Consider the following 9,014-nt stretch of genomic DNA (forward strand, 5'->3'; position numbering starts at 1 on the left):
ATCAAGAGGTTCCAGGGAGGATTTCATCACCTCCTTGGTATCTAGACCAGACCTAAGAAGGCAACCAAAGTCAAGCTTAGTGATTCTAAACAAGCTCACTAGGGAAGAAGTCCCTAAGGTATCCTTTGTAAATATGCTTTATTTTCTTAGTAGTTTTGATGTGTTTTCTTTTATGTTTGTGTTGGGTAGGCCTTTCACTGAAAGTGTAGATGGGTATGGAGACATTTCGACTTGGGGAAGGAGATTCGCAAGCCCACTCGACCAGCCCACGATAGGTACTCGACCGAGTTGGCAAAGAACTAAGGCCCATTCGACTCTCATTTCTATAGAATGATCGAGTGGAGGGAAGAAAAAGAAGAAATTTTTTGAAATTTCAAACTTTGGTCAAGGAGCTCGACCACATGCTGGTCGAGTGTGGGGTCGAGTCACAGCAAAAATCAGGTCAAAGATTTCCATTTCAAATTTGAATGGTTAGACGCTCCACCCTTGTCTCCTTGTCCCCTTAGCTTCTTTAAATATAACTTACACGACCCTATACCTCTCACACTCTCTCATTTGTTCAAAACAACTAAAATCAAGTTTTAAAATCTCTCTCAAAGTTCATCTTTTGCTCAAGCTTAGCTCTTTTAAGTTTTTGGGTCACTAACCAATTAACCTTAAGCTTTGAGTCTATTCCCTTCAGTTCTGTTTGAAAATGTCTTCAAAGATTACTAGGAAGTCTCAACAAGCGGCTGCAAGCTCCATGGAACGTCCTGATGCTCACCTTGAATCAAGAGGAGAAGATGGAAGAACCACTCGACGCCCCACTCGAGCATGCACTCGACCGAGTGGTGGTCCGAGTGGCCGGTCGAGCCAGATACCGTGTTCAAGGAACCAGTCAGTTGAGGAAGATCCTGAGAGAACTGAAAGTGAAGAAGAGAGGGAGCCAACTATTATGGAGTTCATGAGGAGAAACAAGGCCAAAGGGAATAGGCCAGCAGTTGAGGTTGAACAAGAGGAGATTGCAAGTGAGAGTGAGGAAGAAGTTGAAGAAGAAGAGGAAGAGGATGATGGAGAAGCAGAATCTTGTGGCTTGACAAAGAGGCAACTTTATGAAGCCTTCATGAGAATGGAGTTCCTGGAGACTAGATATCCACACAAGAAAACCATGGAGAAGCTAGCCATTGATGAAGATGTGGAGTATCTTTTTGAGAAGAGCAACTTAACCAAGTTCATGGGGCTTTGCATGGAGGGTTAAAAAGAAGAAAGTTGTGAGTTTCTAGCCACAGTCAAGCTGCACACATATGCAAGGAAGTATTTGAGTTTGGAGCTGGTCATATTGCCTTAACAATCAAGGGGAAGAAGTACGAGCTTCCAATGAAGAAGTTAGCCAATGTGTTTGGTTTTGAAGTTGGGAGTAATAGGAGCTTGATGATACCAAGAGAAGAGTTCTATTCCATTTGGGAAACCATTGGAGACAACATCACTTATTCATCCTCCAAGACCAAAAGTTCAAAGATAAGAAGCCCAGTCCTAAGGTACTTCCACAAGGCCTTAGCAAATACCTTCTTTGCTAGGAAGGAAACTGGAAATCTCAATGAGGGTGAGCTTAAGAAGATTGACATGGCTCTCAATGGAATCATCCTCAAGGCAAGAGATGGAACCATCATTCTTGGGACCACTGTGGAGACTGACCTTGCAATGGTGCTCATTGACCACATGATATATTTGAGAAGTTTGGTGGGCGAGTTGCAAAACAAAGGTTCAAGGGGAGCACTAACCATTGGAGGCATCATCACTCCAGTTCTACAAGCTGCCAAGGTCCCACTTAGAGGAGAAAAGGTTTCAGCAAGATGGATTGACTCAAGCTACCTCACCTCTACTCTCATACTAGCAAAGGAGATGCTGAAACATGTTTTTCTTATGTTTGTGGTGAATGGTGAATGTGTGTGAAAGTGTAATGATATGGAATGATGGTTGGTGTTTTAATTCCCCTTATGCAGTTGCAGTATAAGAGGTGTCAATCCAGTCTGAGTGCTTGTGAACAATCAAGATGTGCATATGATTCTAAGTTAAGCCAAATATGATGATGATTGTCTGTCACTAACAATCCTATGATGATAATGATAAAAAGCAGAAAGTAAACTAAAAGAACTAGGAACTAAATGCAAACAAGACAAGATGAGTATAAAAGCAATGATGCAAGAACAGAAACAGGAACTGTAAACACTAGATAAGAACTAATGCAAGGCAAGTAATGAACTAGATGCTAAGTAAATGCAATAGAAATCAAACAGGAATGAAACAAGACAAACACAAAGCATAAACAAGAAATCTGGGGATCAGCTCGATCAGCACTCGACCGAGTGTAGGTCGAGCGAGTGGTCGAGTTGGGTAAAAACGTGAAAACAGAGCAAGACACTAAAAACAGAGCAATACTAAATCAGATCAAACACCAAGCAAACGATGATATTTAAACTAGGAATTCAATAAACAAAGAAGGTTCCTGAGGATGGATTCATGGGATAAACTAATCATTGTGGTAATCTAACTTGATCAACAAATCTCAAGCAAAGCTAAGAGCTAAGAACATCTAGCCTAGAAGAGATCTACAACAATCAAGCTTGATCAAATCAGATATACCACAAGATCAATCTATCCTAACCCATCCTCAAGATCCTAAGAAGACTACTCACAACAAGACATGATCAAACAAATCATAAACCCAGAAATCATTGAAACTTGCATGATTAGAAAGATAAGATTAAGATCTACAACTTTAAAGAAGAAATCAAACTCAGATTCTCAATACTTAGAGAGTTATTCAACCAACAAGTATGAGGAAATTCTTCTTTTCCAAGTACAAGATCCAAAAAAGAAAATAAAAAGCAAAAGGAATAATATTCCTTAAAAGGCAAAAACTAGGTTTAAAATATCAGAAAAGCTGACTAAAAATCTAGATTAAAACTTGGTTCAGGTGGCTGCAGTACAAGTCCTTATATAGTGGGGAAGGTGGAAGCCCTAAAAATGGGAAAAGTCAAAGTGGTCCACGCATCGGTCAACTCGACCAGTGCTCGGTCGAGCTGGGGGTCGAGTTGACTTCTCTAGTGCAAATCCACACGGTCGAGTCCATCTCCCACTCGGTCGAGTGCTTGGTCGAGCTGGACTCCGGATTCCCTGTTCTTCAGCCTTAACTCCCTTGTTTCCTCTTCATGATTGCTTCACATCTCTTCTCCATTGCTTCCATGCTCCTTAAGCTCCAAAATCACCTGTTTATGCATGAAAAGATGCAAATGCAATGCAACTACACTATAATGCATGATTAGTCCTAAAGCTGCACAATAATGGTGAGAATGGATAGAAAAAGATGCAAAAGATGTGAATAAACTAAGGGAAAACATGGTAAAATATATGAACATCAACACCCCCAAACTTAGTCTTTGCTTGCCCTCAAGCAAATAAACAAGACATAAGAAGGTAAGTGAGGTTTAAAAGTGGGATCTCAGCTCCTAAAGCTTGCAAATAGACCATCTAGAATCAATGTCCAAGTTACTAGTACTAGAATGCAAGGTGAAGAGCTATACTTAAAAACTTTAGACAAGCACATCACAACCTTTACTGATTTGAGCCTTAGATATTCACATGCATTCAAATCAACCATTTCCTTTAACATTCATTAATCAAGAACATGAATCAATTCTATGCAATGCTTAAACTCATTTGGCTTGGTAATAAAGGGTTTTAGAGACAATGATGGTTTCTTTTCAGAGTGGGGCTTGTCAATATCAAGGTTCTCTCATTAAAAATGGATTGAGCTTTAGAAGAATGCTAAAGGTAAGAACACCTAAACTCATACAAGAATAAAACCTTGTCTACCCAAAGGCACCCAAAGTGTTTATCCTAACAATCTAAACCCAAATGATCCTAGTGCTACCCTTTAACTTCTTCTTTTCTCTTTAACCCTTTTCTCTTTTGGTTTTCAAGTCTTAGGAGAGGTTTCTTACTTGATCTTTCTAGTGGGATGGGGGATTCTTATTGATTGCTATGGTTCTCTTTTCTTCTTATTCTTAAGACATTTAAGCTTTTTGCTAAACTGCTCTTTGCTTTCTTTTCTTTTTCTTTTGACTAGAACCATCTTAGATAATACTTTCTTACTTCCCATCCTTTCACTAGACATTAGCTTTCACTTAAACACATTCCTCTCCTAAAGACTCTACCCTTTTTCTTTCTCTTTTCTTTTTTTTCCTTCTTATAACAGCCAAGTCCCAAACCCAACAAGTGAACTACCTAGTCCTATCTAGTTTGAAAAATGCAAACTAGAACTACACAAGGTCTTACTCTTGTCAGTTCAAACCTAACACTTTCTACCAAGCTCAATCCCAAAAAGGCCTCACACACACAAGAATAAACATGGCTTGAAAGAAGGTTTTGGTTTAGGGGTAGGGAAACTGATTTAAAAGTGAAATCAGCTACTTGGATCAACAAGAGTGGTAAAAAGGAGAAAGATGATCCAAATATGTATATGGTATCCATGAGTTTAAAGCAATGCATACAATGATAATTAAAAGTCAATATTAGGTTCTTATAGATAGGAAATGGAATCAAATCACAACATGCTTCAATTTAGACCAAATGCAATGCAGGAATTCAAGGCTTGGTTCAGTCTTATGCTTATAACCACTCAACTAGCATCAAAGTACTAATAACTTGGGCATTGATCCTAGTCTAGTGAATAAAGCAAGCTAACAAGGAAATACTCATCATAGATCCCTAATGCAAATATTATACAATTCTACATGAAACATGCTAAACAAGATCCTAATATGCAATGCAAACTACATGAACACTCTCTTTTTTTATGAAGATTTTTTCAAAAAATTTCAAATTTTTATGGTTTTTCTATGCCTTAGATGCTAATGCAAGTGCTAACATGATGATGATAAAAATTTGAAATAAGAACACAAAACACAACATCAAATGCTATCTAGAACCCTCCCCCAAACTTAAATCACACAGTCCCTTGTGTGAAAAAGTTGTGAGAGGTTTCAAGACTTAAACACAAAACAAAACACACATCAAATGCAATGGTATAAACAATGGTAAGGTGATGATGGTACCTTAGGGATTGTGGAAGAAGTTGTCCACATCCATCTGCATGCTATCATAGGAGTAGTTGGGGTCAGGCTGGTGGCTTGGAGAAGGACTTTGGGGCAGCTCGACTATAGAAATCGACCGGGACTCGGTCGAGTGCGTGTCCTAGTGGGGGGGTCGAGCTGGATTGCGTGTCTCCAAATCTTGAGTCTGGTACTGCTGGTACTGCTGGTAGAGTGTGGGATCCATAAAGTATTGGGGTGGGAAGGGTGGGTAATGTGGATAACCTGGATAAGCAGCTGGAGGTGGGAAGCCATAAGGTGGTCTGGGAAGGTGCTCGGCCGAGTGCATCGGAGGTGCTCGGTCGAGTGGGTGCTCGAGTGACCCGGTCGAGTGCCGCGAAAACTGATGTTCGCGGGTACTTGAGCTCCTTTTCCTCTGATTTGGCTCATACATTGAAGCCCTAGCTGGTTCCACAGGTTCCCCAATCCTTGAAAGTGCTCTAGTTGAGCTGCTTCTCCTCAAAGGGCTTGAATGTTGGATAGGAGATGAGTTTCCACTCTTCAGCTCAGCAATCTCCTTCTTCAAGCCTTTGATGGACTTAGCCATGTTGGTCACCTTCTTCTTGAGCTTATCAAACCTTTTCCCATTCCACTTGTTCCATCTTTGCAAGAGAGTCAGCCTCTTTGCATTCTCCCTCACTCCTCTACTATCTCTTGGGTTTGGCTCATAGTCTTCAAAGTAGAACTGTTGCTCTCCATCAGCTACTTGTGCATTCCCAGCTTCCTCCACTCTAGACTGAATCACTCCATCAAACCAATGCTCCTCAGCTGGCCAAAAATCAATGTTGGTTCCTTCTTGAATGGTGGTGAGCTCTTGGTTAGGCAAAATGATTTGCTTTTTCCCAAGTGTTGGAAGCTCAAAGTTGAATATGTGGTTCCCTTGATGCTTCTCCTTGGCTAGGATGAGAGTGGAGGTAAGGTAGCTTGAATCTATCCATCTTGGTAAGACCCTTTCTCCTCTAAGTTGGATGTTAGCAGCTTGAAGGATTGGAGTGATGATGCCTCCAATGGTAAGTGCTCCTCTTGAACCCTTGGTCTCAAGCTTGCCTACCCAACTCCTCAAATAAATCATGTGGTCTATCAATACCATAGCAAGATCAGTCTCCACAGTGCTACCAAGGATGATGGTTCCATTTCTTGCTTGAAGAAGAACTCCATTGAGAGCCAAGTCAATCATGTTCAGCTCTCCCTCATTGATGTTTCCAGTCTCCTTTCTTGCAAAGAAAGTATTGGCAAGAGCCTTATGGTAATACCTCAAGACTGGGCTCCTAATCCTTGAGCTCTTGGAGCTGGAGGATGAGTAATACTTGTTATCCCCAATGGTCTCCCATACAGCAAACAATTCTTCTCTTGGAACCATCATGCTCCTATGGCTCCCAACCTCAAAACCAAACACATCAGCCAGCTTCTTCAATGAAAGCTCATGCTTCTTCCCTTTGATGGTGAAAGAGATGTAACCAGCTCCTACTTCAGCATCTTTCCTCAAGTATTGGTGCAGCTTGACAGTGGCTAGGAACTCACAGCTTTCCTCTCTATACCCTTCCATGCAAAGTCCCATGAACTTGGTAAGGCTGCTCTTTTCAAAAAGACATTCCACATCTTCATCAATAGCAAGCTTCTCCATAGTCTCCTTGTGTGGATACCTAGTTCCCAGGAACTCCATCCTCATGAAAGCATCATAAATCTGCCTCTTTGTCAGCCCACAAGACTCAGCTTCTCCATCATCCCTCAATTCTCCTTCTTCTTCATACATCTCCTCACTTTCATCTTCACTCACTTCCTCAACTTCAACAGCTGGCCTCTTCCCTTTGGCCTTGTGTTTCCTCATAAACTCATTAAGAGTAGGCTCTCTTTCCTCCTCACTCTCAGTCCTTTCAGGATCTTCCTCAACAGATTCTCTCCTTGGAAACGGCATCTGGCTCGACCGACTGCTCGAACCAGCACTCGGTCGAGTGGTCGATCGAGTGGCCCGTCGAGTGACTCTCCCAGTTTCTCCTCTTGATTCAAGGTCAGCATCACGACGTTCCATGGAGCTTGCAGCGGTTTTGTGAGACTTCTTGGTGATCTTAGAAGACATTTTCAAAAAGAAACTGAAGGGAAATAGACTCAAAGCTCAAAGTTAATAGGTTAGTGACCCAAAAACTTGAAAGAACAAAACTAGAGCAAGAGATGAACTTTGAGAGAGATCTTAGAGCTTGAATTTAAATGTTTTGAGCAAGTGAGAGAATGTGAGAGGCATAGGATCGTGCAAGGGCTATTTAAAGAAGCTAAGGGGACAAGAAAACAAGGGTGGAGCGTCCTTACATTTCAAATTTGAATTGGGAATCTTTGACTTGCTTTTTGGCTGCCACTCGACCCCACACTCGACCAGCACGTGGTCGAGCTCCTTGACCAATTTTGAAATTTCAAAATTTTTCTCCTTGTTCTTCCCTCCACTCGATCATTCTAGAAGAATGGGAATCGAATGGGCTTCAATTAGTATCCAGCTCGGCCGAGTACCTCTTGTTTTGTGGTCGAGTGGGCCTGCGAGCCTTCTTCTCCATGTCCACATTTCTCCTTACTCAACTATATTCTTATTAAAAAGCCTGTCCAACAAAAACATAAAACAAAACACATCAAAACTACTAAGAAATTAAACCATATGTACAAGGGATACCTTAGGAACTTCCTCCCTAGTGAGCTTGTTTATAGTCACTAAGCTTGACTGTGGTTTCCATCTTAACTTTGGTTCAAGTACCAAGGAGGTGATGAAATCCTCCCTGGAACCTCTTGGTCACTGTGAAGTTGATCCTTGATCACCTCACCCTTAGCACACAAACCATATTTCTTCTTAAATTTGAGTCTTGGCCTTGTTCTCCTCAAAGACCTCTTATTCAGTCTGACTTGGAGGTCCTCAACCATACTAGTCAGCTCCTGAACTGACCTCTTAAGCTTCTCAACAGAATCCTCTTGAAGTGGGAACTCAGCCTTTGGGGTTGCCTTATCACCTAAACTTCCTTGACCTCCTTTGTCTTTGATAGTGAAGGGCTGGTCATCAATGGTAGGAAGGTTTGTTGGATTGTGGATATTGAACTTCATAACCACATCTTCAGCTATGTTCAAGGTCACAAGACCCTCCTTCACATCAATAACTGCTCCAACAGTAGCTAAGAATGGCCTCCCTAACAAGATTGGATCTTCAGGCTCTTTGCCCATCTCTATCACCACAAAGTCAGTGTGAATCCTTGCTTTCCCTATCTTGAGTGGGACATTCTCCAACCTCCCAACTACCTCTCTATTTGTCCCATCAGCTAGAAGCACATGGACATTGGTAGACTTGAAATCAGTTCTCCCTAGCTTTTGAGCTATGGAGTATGGCATCACACTTGTTGAAGCTCCCAAATCACAAAGGCACTGATTGTAGTGAAGGTAGCTGATAGTGCAGGGCAGATAAAAAGGTCCAGGATCCTTAAGCTTTATTGGAATGATCACTCCTCCAAGGTCCTCAAGATCCTTCTCATCTTGAGCTTCAGCCCTCTTACTAGACATATCAAGCAAAAAAATTTTGTAGAGAGGATATGGCTCATACTGTTCCAAGGCAGGTCCTCTCTCCCCTTCTTGGTAAGCTATGATGATCTCTTGAATGGCTGACACTTGTTCCTCCTTCTCAACCAAAGCTTCTTCTTTCAAAACCCTCTCTTCCTCTTGTTGCCTAGCCAACATCTCCTTTTTCTCAATGATTTCCTTCAATTCCCTAATCTTCTGTGCTTTGAAACGCCCAGGAAATGGTAATGGAGGCTTGTAAGTAGGAGGAATGTACTTAGCAGGCTTGATAGCTTCGGAGGCTTCAGCTCGATCGACCACTCGAGCATGCACTCGATCGAGTGTGTGGTCGAGCTGCTG

The sequence above is a fragment of the Camelina sativa genome, chromosome 15, assembly GCF_030686135.1.
Source record: "Camelina sativa cultivar CO46 ecotype springtype chromosome 15, ASM3068613v1".
Lineage (NCBI taxonomy): Eukaryota > Viridiplantae > Streptophyta > Magnoliopsida > Brassicales > Brassicaceae > Camelina > Camelina sativa.